We start from the raw sequence: 11290 nt of genomic DNA on the forward strand, positions 1-11290 counted from the left end.
CTTGAGTCCAGGAGTTCAAGGTTACAGTGAGCCATGATTTTTCCACTGCACTCCAGCCTGGGTGACAGAGAGAGAGAGCTTGTCTCTATAAAACCAATTTTAAAAAATAAACTTGACCAGCTCAGGTCTGTATGAGGGCAGGGGACAATGGAATGGGTTCGGGAAGAAGGAAGCCACAGACATTACCCACAGCTGTGCCCTCCATTAGCAAAGGAAGGGCTGCAGTAGCTTTACTCACTTTCACTTTCCTAGTTACACACACGTGTTAGTTGGTTTGTGCTATTTCCTTCTTTCCATTTTTTTTACTTTCTATACAGGTGTCAATGGGTAACATTACAATTTAGTCTTCAGGGGACAGAATATTCAGCAGCGCTGGATGGAACCTGAGGAGTCATTCAGAGCCCCGCATACACAGTGACTGAGGGACTGTGCCTCATTGTGGGCAGGGTGTGAGAAACCCCTTCTTGGTCTGAAGTGTGGCTGTATCTTGGGAGGCGGAAACACAGGGCTGCTTGCTTGTTCTGAATTTCACATGTGCGTGGAAGGTGCAGGTGGAAGCTCAGTGTTCTATGATAGCTGGGTTAGAGCCATTTTGTCTCTCAGCTCGAAAGCCATTGTTCACCGCCTTGCTCTGTTATCATAGCATTGGACTTTGTCAATGTTCTCCTCTGCCAGTTAGCAGAGGTGACACTGGGGGTGCTGCGGGAAGAAGGGCGACCCTCATGGTTGCACTGGGCAGCCCTCTCTTCCCAACTGCAGCTGCCGTGGGCAGGCAGGGTTCCATGGGAGTGACTTCCCACATGCAGTGCCCTGTCTGCCAGCACCCGAGGGACATCCTGCTTGCCAGTCCTGTCTCACACTCCCACGCCTACCAGCCCCAGCCTGCTGGCTGCAGCAACTGCGTTGTGGGGCAACTGCCACGTTCTCCGCCATTCCAAGGGCTGCTTCCACTCCTTCTCCAATGAGACCGAGCCTCGGGACCAGAGGAATGGCCCAAGCAACCCTGAGTCTGATGAGAAACAATTGTTATTGTGGTTCTAAGCCAGGAAGTTTTGCGGTGTTTGGCTTTGTAGCAAAAGATAACTGTCATCCCTTTTATTTAAAGGGGTCTGTCTTTTGTCCAGTGATTTGTCACACAATCTTTACTGTATCCTAAGTTTCCATTTTATGGAGTCTGTTTCTGGACTTTCCATTCTGTTCAGCTCGTCTGAGTCTGCACATACCAATACGGCAGGTTTAATGACAGAAGCTTTCTAGTGTGCTGCAATGATGTCTGGATGTACCACTAACCCTAAAAACAAACACACAAAGAAAGAACGATTTTCCTGGAGAGTCTTGCCTTATCAAAATAGGAATTTAAAATAATCTTGACTAGCTCCATTTTTTTAAAAAACTGAGAAGTATTGACCTCTGTGTGTTAAATTGTGTTATCTTAAAACTCTGTATTTTTCTCAGTGTTTTAATCTTTTCCTCACTTGTATTGCCATTATTTTTTGAAGTTATTCCTAGTTATCTTTTTCCTTTTTTTGAGACGTGGTCTGTCACCCAGGCTGGAGTGCAGTGGTGCAATCATGGTTCACTGCAGTCTGAACCTCCTGGCCTCAAGCTATTCTCCTGCCTCAGCCTCCCAAGTAGCTGGGACTACAGGCATGAGCCACCATGCCGAGTTAATGTTTTTTATTTTTAGGAGAGATGAGGTCTCCCTCTGTTGCCCAGGCTGGTCCCAAATTCCTAGACTCAAGTGATGCTCCTGCCTCAGCCTCCCAAAGTGCTGGGATTATGGTGTGAGTCACCATGCCCAGCTCCTATGTATCTTTTGTAAAAATTTTATCTTGTACATGCAATCCTTTTTTCCTTTTATTATTCTTTTAAACTTATCAATGTCTATTGATTCATATATATTAATGTCTATTGATTCATATATATTAATGTGCTTTTCAGTCATCTTGCTGAGTTTCCTCATTGTGCCTTAACTTTTTCATTGATTTCTTGGGATTTCCAGAAATGCTGTTACGTCATCTGCAAATATAAATAATTTGCCTCTTTGGTGGGGCACAGTAGCTTATGCCTATAATCCTAGCACTTTAGGAGGCTGAGGTGAGAGGATCGCTTGAGTTCAGGAGTTTGAGACCAGCCTGGGCAACACAGCAAGAACTCATCTCTACTAAAAATAAAAAAAGTTAGCCGGGGGTGGTGGTGCACACCTGTAGTCCCAGCTACTGGGCTGACTGAGGCAGGAGAAACACTTGAGCCCAGGAGGCTGAAGCTGCCGTGAGCTGACTGTACTACTGAACTCCAGCCTAGGTGACAGGGCAAGACCCTGTCTCAAAAAAAAAAAAAAAAAAAAAAAAAAAGAAGGAAATAATTCACCCCTTCCTTTCTGATTCAGATGCCTCTAACTGGATCTGATTGCATTGGCTGAACCCTTCAACACAGTGTTGAAGAGGAGTGAAGATGCTTACCATGTCTTTTCCCTGATTTGCACAGACTGCATTCACTGTTTCTCCATTCAATTAAATGCTGGCTTTTGAACTCAGATATACTCTATCATTCCCAAAAAAGAATCCACTTATTTAAGTGTTTTATGTACCAGGAATTTGTTCTGGATTTTGTTGAAGCCCTTTTGTCATCCAGAGAAATGATCATGTGGTTTTTCTTCTTATTTTAGTTAAGATGATGGATTTCCTAATATTGAACAATTCTTGCATTCCTGATGTAAAATGCTATTTGGTCATGAGGTATATTAGTTTATATGGAATATACCACTAGATGTTTGATTTGATTTGATTCACAATTTTCTATTGGTGACATGTAGCTCTGTATTTATGTAACTTCTATCAGGTCTAGAAAACACTGCCAAAATCACTGCATAAAAAACATTGGGAGGCAGGTGCGGTGGCTCACCTTTGTAATCCCAGCACTCTGGGAGGCTGAGGCAGGCAGATCACCTGAGGTTGGGAGTTTGAGACCAGCCTGACCAACATGGAGAAAACCCGTCTCTACTAAAAATACAAAATTAGTGGGCATGGTGGCGCATGCCTGTAATTCCAGCTACTCGGGAGGCTGAGGCAGGAGGATCGCTTGAACCTGGGAGGCGGAGGTTGCAGTGAGCTGAGATGGCACCATTGCACTCCAGCCTGGGTAACAAGAGTGCATCTCCATCTCAAAGAAAAAAAAAATCACTGGAAAGTTTTCCTTCCTTTGCTGTGATCAGAAACAGTTTACATAACAGTGAAATTATTTGGTTGTGAAGGTCAGAAGAATTCTCTGTGAAACAAAATGGGCCAGTTAAGCCGTTGATTACATTTTCTATTTCTCTCATGGGAATTATTCATTCCAAATTTATTTGCATAAAGTCGTTCAAAGTATCATCACTCTAAAAAATGTTCTCCACTTCAATATTTAGTCCTGTGTTGGTTTCTCATTTTTAGTGTTTTGTTTTCTTGTCACCTTGGTTTGGTTAGCTAGAGGTTTGTCTATTTTCTTTTTTTTTTCCAAGATAAACTTTTTGTCCATAAGCTTTATTATTTCTTTGTTCTGATTTTTGCTTTTTGTTTTTCTTTCTTGAGACAGAGTCTCACTCTGTCTCCCAGGCTGAAGTGCAATGGCGCTATCTCAGCTCATGGCAACCTCCGCCTCCCAGGTTCAAGCGATTCTCCTGACTCAGCTTCCCAAGTAGCTGGGATCACAGGTGTGCACCACCATGCCCAGCTAATTTTTGTATTTTTAGCAGAGATGGGGTTTCACCATGTTGGCCAAGCTGGTCTCGAACTCCTGGTCTCAAGCAATGTGCACGCCTCGGCCTCCCAAAGTGCTAAGATTACAGGCATTAGCTGCCACACCCAGCCTTGCTTGTTATTTTGCAACTGTTTCTCCTTTGTTTAATCTTTTCCTAATTTTGCATTTGATGTTTCTTTTTCATTTTGGAGGTAATTTTCTTTGCCTCATTAATTGCACCATGGATTCTGATACAAGTTTTTACCATTTTAAACAAATTCTATGGTTGTGGTTTGTATTTGTCCTCTGATCCAAGAGTAATTTAATAGAGTTAATAACATTTCCAGTAGGGAATTTTTGAGTCTTTAATTAATTTCTAGTTTTACTGTACTGTGATTAGAGAATATATTTAGATTCTCTCTGCCTTGTGGAATTACTGAAGTTTCCCTTGTGCCTTAATATGTGGCAAGTTTCCAAAAACATTCCAAGGGAGCTCAGAAAGGTATTTTCTCTGTTATTGAAGCGCAATGTTTGGTATCACATTCATAAGAAACTGAAAGCTTCTAGATCATTTCATTTCGGCCTCTTAACCTATCTTGGATTCAGAGTGGCAATGTTAACCTTTACGAATGTGTTTTTATTTCTTCCTACCTATCCTGTAGTTTTGGTTTTTTGAAGACTGCTGTTGTCTTATGTAGCGCATAGATATTCCTGTCATGTCTACATTGGGAATTGCAGCTTCTAGCATTATCGAGTCATCTTCTCTTGCACATTGTTTTTAAGGCTGATTTCTACCCTGTCACACATCAAGACTGTAACTTGCTTCCTCCCCTTATTGCGCTTCATTAGCTTGTGCCCCTCCGTGCACGTCTTTATGGGTAGCCTTTAGCCTTTCTGAATTTTTCTCTTAGGTGTCCCTTTAGCATATTGGCAGAGTTGGTGGGTTTTGCTTTGTGGTCTGGGGTAGATGGAATGCATTTCTAGTCCATACCCTAGCCATGACTCCGTTTATGGCAGGGAACACTTCTATACCCTCTGACGCTGGGCTGGGCGTGGAGCGAAGTGGTCAATGGGGTTGTGGTGTGCCTGGCGTGAGCAAAGGTGTGCAATGTGCTTGGGGCCAGGCTCATGCTCCTGCACTCCAGCCTACTGCCATGACCAGGACAGGCCTCGACCGGTGCAGTCAGGAGAATGAGGGATACGTGGAGCAGTCCTAGACCCGCTACGGCTCAGACTGACCCAGTTCTAGACCAGGGGAACCCTGTGCATCTGCAGATGCGGGCTGATAAATCAGTGGTTTTTTCCTGTACACTTTGGGGTTGCCGCACAGAACTAGGGTGGCGAAGAGAAAGGTCTTCAAAGACCTTTTTCTTAGTGGGTGAGCTAGGCACACTTGCGTTTTTTTGTTTTTTTTTTTTGTTTTTTGTTTTTTTTGAGATGGAGTCTGGCTCTATTGCCCAGGCTAGAGTGCAGTGGTGCGATTTCGGCTCACTGTAAGCTCCGCCTCCTGGGTTCACACCATTCTCCTGCCTCAGCCTCCTGAGTAGCTGGGACTACAGTCACACACCACCATGCCTGGCTAATTTTTCTATTTTTTTTTTTTTTTTTTAAGGAGAGACGGGGTTTCACTATGTTGGTCAGGCTAGTCTCGAACTCCTGACCTTGTGATACGCCCGCCTCAGCCTCCCAAAGTGCTGGAACTGGCACACTTGCGTTTTGATGTAGCTAGTGTCTTCGGTTTGTTCTGGAAGGTTGTTTGCCGTTGTGAATTCACTGTGTGGAGTATGGTGTCCTCGTGTGGCTTTCAATCTGAAGACTGCGGTCTGTTTCACTCCCCATTTTTGGCTTGGTTATTTTTTTCTGTATTTAGGAAGGCTTTATTTTTGTTCTGGAGCTGTATTAGTCAGTGTTCTCCAGAGAAAACTGAACAAATAGGACACACACATGCACACACACACACACACTCACAAGGGGATTTATTGTGGGAATTGATTGGTTCATGCCCTTCTGGAGGCCAGGAAGCCCCAGGGTATGCCAGTGGCAAGTTGGAGACCCGGAAAGCCCGTGGTGCAATTCAGTCCGACTCCAAACGCCTAAGAACCAGAAGAGCTGGTGGTGTCCCTCTCAGTCCCAGGCCACAGGCCTGAGAACCTGGAGGCTTCTGGTTTAAGACACGTGGTCCAGAGGCCCAAGAACCTGGAGTTCTCATACGCAAGGGCAGGAGAAGGTGGATGTCCCAGGTCAAGCAGAGAACAAATTTCCCCTCCTTCCACCTGTTGGTTGTATCTGGGTCTCAGCCGATTGGAGCAGGCCTACTCACACTGGCACGGGTGGCCCTCAGTCAGTCCCCCTGGGGGGTCAAGTGCTCAGCTCTTCCAGAAACCCCCCCACAGAAACACAAGAAGTCTCGCTCTCCCTGCTCCCTGGACATCCCTTAGCTTAGTCAAGCTGACTGCTATAATGAGCCATCACAAGGGCTGCCTTGGTAATAGCACCTTCCACTAATGCCCACGGTGCCCACTTTTCCTAACTGACCTTGTGCTATTATTGAGCACTGTCAGCTGCAATAAAATCACCCGACTCTCACCTGCTAACAGTGCAGCAGCGGCTAGGCTGACTGCCTTTCCCTTTCTCTTCCTTCTCTTCCCGTTTTTTAAACGCGCGGGTGCTTTTCTGGGTTTGCTAGTGCAATCATGCCCTCTTGCGCTGCTAAGGTGAAATGCAGTTCCCGTAATAAAAGATATTTTTAGGTAGGCCTGGTGAATCTTTGACAGCATCTCTGTGATGAGGCCCCTCTCTTAGCTGCTTCCTTCTTGCCCTTCATCACCAAAGCTCCCAGACACCCTTTCGAGGTGCTTCTGGCCCGATGGCCTGTCCAGGTGCTTCCTGTAGCTCTTGCTTAGCAGGTCACCTTTCTCCCCTCAGGGTGGCTCCCTCCTCCTGCTCGGTGCATTGCACCTCCACAGGGACCACCCATTTCCTCCTGCTATGCACCCCCTCTGGCTGCCCTGGCACCCACCCAGGACCTCCATGGGGACCCCTCCATTCCTTTCCGCTGTGCACCCCTCACCCCTGCACCCCACCCAGGACTTCCACAGGGACGCCCAACCTCCTCCAGTTGTGCACCCCCCCAACTCCTGCACCCCACCCAGGACCTCCAAGGGGACCCTCACCTCCTCCATCCCCCCTGCCCCTGCACCCCACCCAGGACCTCCATGGGGACTCCCCACCCCATCCAGCTGTGCACACTCCACCCTTACACCCCACCCAGAACTTCCATGAGGACCCCCTCATCCCCTCCCGCTGTGCATCCCCCCTGCCCCTGCACCCCACCCTGGCAATGGCAAGTGATTCTACGTCAACTCTGCTGCTCTAAGATGTTTATTTTCCCACTGACCTTTAAGTGAATTTTGTGGGTTTTCACTCTTTCCCAAACACAGTGTAGGTCTGACAGCTATAGGTGATTCTGTTTCTTTGTTTTGGAGACATGGTCTTGCTCTGTGGCCCAGGCTGGAGAGCAGTGGGGTGATCACGGCTCACGTAGCCTTGGCCTCACCAGCTAAAGCAGTGGTCCTACCTCAGCCTCCAGGGTAGCTGGGAACACAGGCAGGCACCACCATGCCCGGTTCATGTTTTGATGTTGTAGAGATGGGGGTCTCACTATGTTGCCCAGGCTGGGATTACAGGGGTGAGTTACAGCATCTGGCCCCTCCTTGTTCTTCTTTGAAAAGTTCTCAGAAGATGTGAGAAGAGGTTCCAATTCAGGTATTGTCCTCTGGTATTTTTATTTTAGAATGTGTTCCTCCCTATTAACTACATGGAAAATGACAAAGTGCTTCAGGTCCTATCTTTCAGATTTAATTGGAACACTTTAACTTGGAGGTGGGGATGGGGTGTGGTTAGGAACAATAGGAAGAAAAGCTTTCCCTGAGGGCCTTGAAAGTCCTGAAGCTCCACGTTAGAAATGAGGGTGGGCGACCTTCACCCCATGGCTGCAAGCAGCAGCCCCCAGGTCTTTATCACAGGCCTGCTCTGGGTTGAGCGGTGAGATGGGGTCTCTTGAAAAGTGGGCACTGAACTGAATGCACTGAGCTAAGAGGCATCTCAGGGGACACCTGGCCTCCAGCAGCACCAAAACGGGGTCCATGGTCATCCCAGGAACTCAGCACTGTGGTGGAACCATGGTGTTCCCCTCTCTGGGCTCCAGTCCTCACCAGAATCACCAACTCTATCAGAAACTCGATTATTTCTTTCCGTTTGTTCCTTGTTCACCAACACAACACTATCTGCATGGCAACATGTTATGGGACATCCGTAAGGTGGAATGTTATGCAGATACTGTAAATGGTTGAGTCTTCCACTGCCTCATCACAATAGATTAAGGGGGAAAAATAGCATTTACACACACACAGTGTCAGTAAACTGTATTCTGTAGAACGCACAGGCTATCGTTCAGAGATTGATTCATATATGCACACCATCTTTTCCAAAGGCTCTAAAAGGTCCAGCAGAAAGAAACGCGTTGAACTGCGTGCAATGCATCGTTCCCTAGAGGTGTGTGATGGATGACACTTCCCACATGGGCACCAAGCAACACTGACAGTACTGTTTGGGAAGCACTTCAGAGATGTGAACGAGGTGACTGAGAAATATGCATGGAGGGATGATGGAAGAACAGTTGGTCACATACTCAATTATACGTGATTTGAGATAGTGAGACTGTGGGGACATTTTTTTTCTGTTTTTCATCAATCTATTCTCACTAGATTAAATACATGTCAAAAGACACTTGATATAAGTTAAAACACCATGTCTAAAAGCCTCCAACCACTGCCCCAATTTTTACTTATTTAACAAGGCATGCCAGCGGGCCCCAGGGCCTTGCCAGCATGGTCCCCACCCATGTTCCTGGGCCCTCATCTCATGTTGCTGCCACATGGCGTCGTGCATTGTAGCACATTTCCTGCTGTGCTCCCAAGGCATTCACTTAGGAAATCTACTTTGTGCTCCATGTTGAGATTACAGCGTGTACAAAGACAGACACTATCATGACTTTTTGACCTTTACTGTCAAAGGACATGCATGAACAGTCACAAAACAATCAAGGCTGGTATGGCTGGAATGTGAGGGGAATGTGACTGTTGAGGGGCAGGCAGGGGCCATGTGAAGGATGGGATTTCTTTCCTCCTAAGGGCAACAGTCATTAAAAAAAATGACTCCATGGCTAGGCAGCTGGGTGTAGTGGCTCACAGCTGTAATCTCAGCACTTTGGGAGGCCAAGGCGGGAGGACCGCTTGAGTCCAGGATTTCGAGATCAGCCTGGGCAACATAGCGAAACCCTGTCTCTACAAACAAAAAAACTAGTCAGGTACGGTGGTGCGCCCCTGTAGTCACAGCTGCTCAGGAGGCTGAGGTGGGAGGATCACAGGAGATCAGGGCTGCAGTAAGCCGTGATTGCACCACCACACTTCAACTTTGGCAACAGAGCAAGACCCACATGGGGAATAGACAGGGGTCCCCCCAGGAAGGCCAGTGCCAAGGCAGGGAGCTCTAGTCCAGGAGAGACACATGAGGGCCTGCAGTGGGGTGAGACGTGAAGAGACTCAGATGGATTCTAGAAGCAGCAGGAGGCACAAATCAAGAGGGTTTGGGGAAAGATGGATGGGACACCAGCAAACCCAGGTCCCAGTTTAAACAAGTCAATGATGATGTCATTCGCCAAGACAGGGAACAGAGGACAGGACCAGGTTTCTGCTGCATGGGGCTATATAATGAAAGAGCATGGTCATGGAGGGCTTGCAGGGCTGGGCTGTCAGAAATACCAAGGGCACATGGGTGCCCAGAGTAGAGGTCTGGGCTGCAGATGACATGTGGAAGCCAGGGGCATGGAGAAGGTGGACTGAAACCTTGGGCTTGTGTGAGGGTGCCTCAGCAGAGGGGAAAGGGAGGAAGAGGGCTTGGACTTCACCTAAGCCACACACGAGCTCCATGGAGGAGGACTGGCCTGCACAGGAGACTGTGAAGGAGTCTCCAGAGAGCAGAAAGGGCACATGGCCCAGAGGTGCCCAGGAACCAGCGTTTCAAGGAGGCAGACACGAACAGTCACAGCTGCCAAGGGGTCAGGTGAAGCAGGGACTAAACATGTTCCTGGGATTCGGTGGCACGGAAGTCATGTGCAGCCAGGGAGGAGGAAGAACCATGATCTCAAGGTCTGAGGCAGGTTGTCTCCCAGTCAGACTTCTCAGTGTCAAGGGAAGTTGTGCGGGGCGGGGGAGGGGTGGCGCGGCAGGGCAAACCGTTTCCATACATTTAATAATGTCAATGATCAGTACCCTCAAAGACCAGCTGCTGGTGGTGGTGTGACCTGAACCCCTGCCATCCATTCATTTTCAGATAGATGCATGCTGACAAGCCCAGTACTGGGGCTGACTGGACACACAGAGGCGGATCATGCAGCTCACAATCTCAGGGCAGGGGGAGACAAACACAATCCCCAGAAGATCACTGCCTCGGAGCCCCGGCCTAGCTCATCTACCTCCAGCAGCTCCTGGGCTACAGATCTGCATCGCAAAAATCAAACCGAGGCAGAACTGGGTATTTCAGGGAATTTTTGTATCCAGCTTCTCTTGCAGGGCCCCTGAATGGTCTGTAAAATGGATGGACTCCCAGTTGCAGAGACAGGCACTGGGCAAGGCGTCAGGGTGTGTGCACTGAAATGGCTGGTTTCCTGGTTTCAGTCTGGATGAGCCAGTAGCGGCTATGAATGAGACTGGAAGAGGTGGCCCATGTGAGAACATCTTTCAATCAGAATGTGCTGTACAGTGGGAGGGCCAGAGCTCGTTTTGGTCACCAAAATTAACTTTTTCACTAGTTAGATCTGCCAGTTCATTTTATCCCGTGCACTGAAACTTTAAAGTGGTGTTCTCAGGAACTATGTTTGGTCAGGAAAGGAGAAATCATAGAAGCCAATTACATCCTCACAGGCCTCTTCCTTCCAGGAGAATGACTTTACCATCTTGGCTTTTGCACATGACATTAGCCAACATGGAAAAGCAGGCTGTTCTGACCTCATGTCATCATCCATCTTCACTGGGGACTGGGCCACTGGGTATTTTGTTTTTCTTTAAGTCTTAACTAGTGTACCTCAACGTTTAATAGAATTCATCCCCTCTTACTCCATGAAGGGACCATCATTTGTTGAAAATTGCTAGAACTAGCAATTTTCTATTGCTATGCCGGGCACAGTGGCTCATGCCTGTAATTAAACCGAGGCAGAACTGGGTATTTCAGGGAATTTTTGTACCCAGCTTCTCTTGCAGGGCCCCTGAATGGTCTGTAAAATGGATGGACTCCCAGTTGCAGAGACAGGCATTGGGCAAGGCACCAGGGTGTGTGCACTTTGGGAGGCCGAGGCGGGTGGATCACAAGGTCAGGAGATCGAGACCATCCTGGTTAATATGGTGAAACCCCATCTCTAGTAAAAATAGAAAAAGTTAGCTAGGCGCTGTGGTGGGTGCCTGTAGTCCCAGGTACTCGGGAGGCTGAGGCAGGAGAATGGCATGAACCCGGGAGG

At 47.7% G+C, this 11290-nt stretch overlaps 1 protein-coding gene across 1 annotated transcript in view; it reads right to left on the minus strand.

The window, feature by feature from the left end:
* Positions 1-11290, minus strand: part of RPL32 (ribosomal protein L32) — a 93474-nt gene that overhangs the window by 50973 nt on the left and 31211 nt on the right. The gene's annotated exons all lie outside the window — the stretch shown is intronic.

Source organism: Macaca thibetana, chromosome 2 (assembly GCF_024542745.1).
Source record: "Macaca thibetana thibetana isolate TM-01 chromosome 2, ASM2454274v1, whole genome shotgun sequence".
Classification (NCBI taxonomy): Eukaryota; Metazoa; Chordata; class Mammalia; order Primates; family Cercopithecidae; genus Macaca; species Macaca thibetana.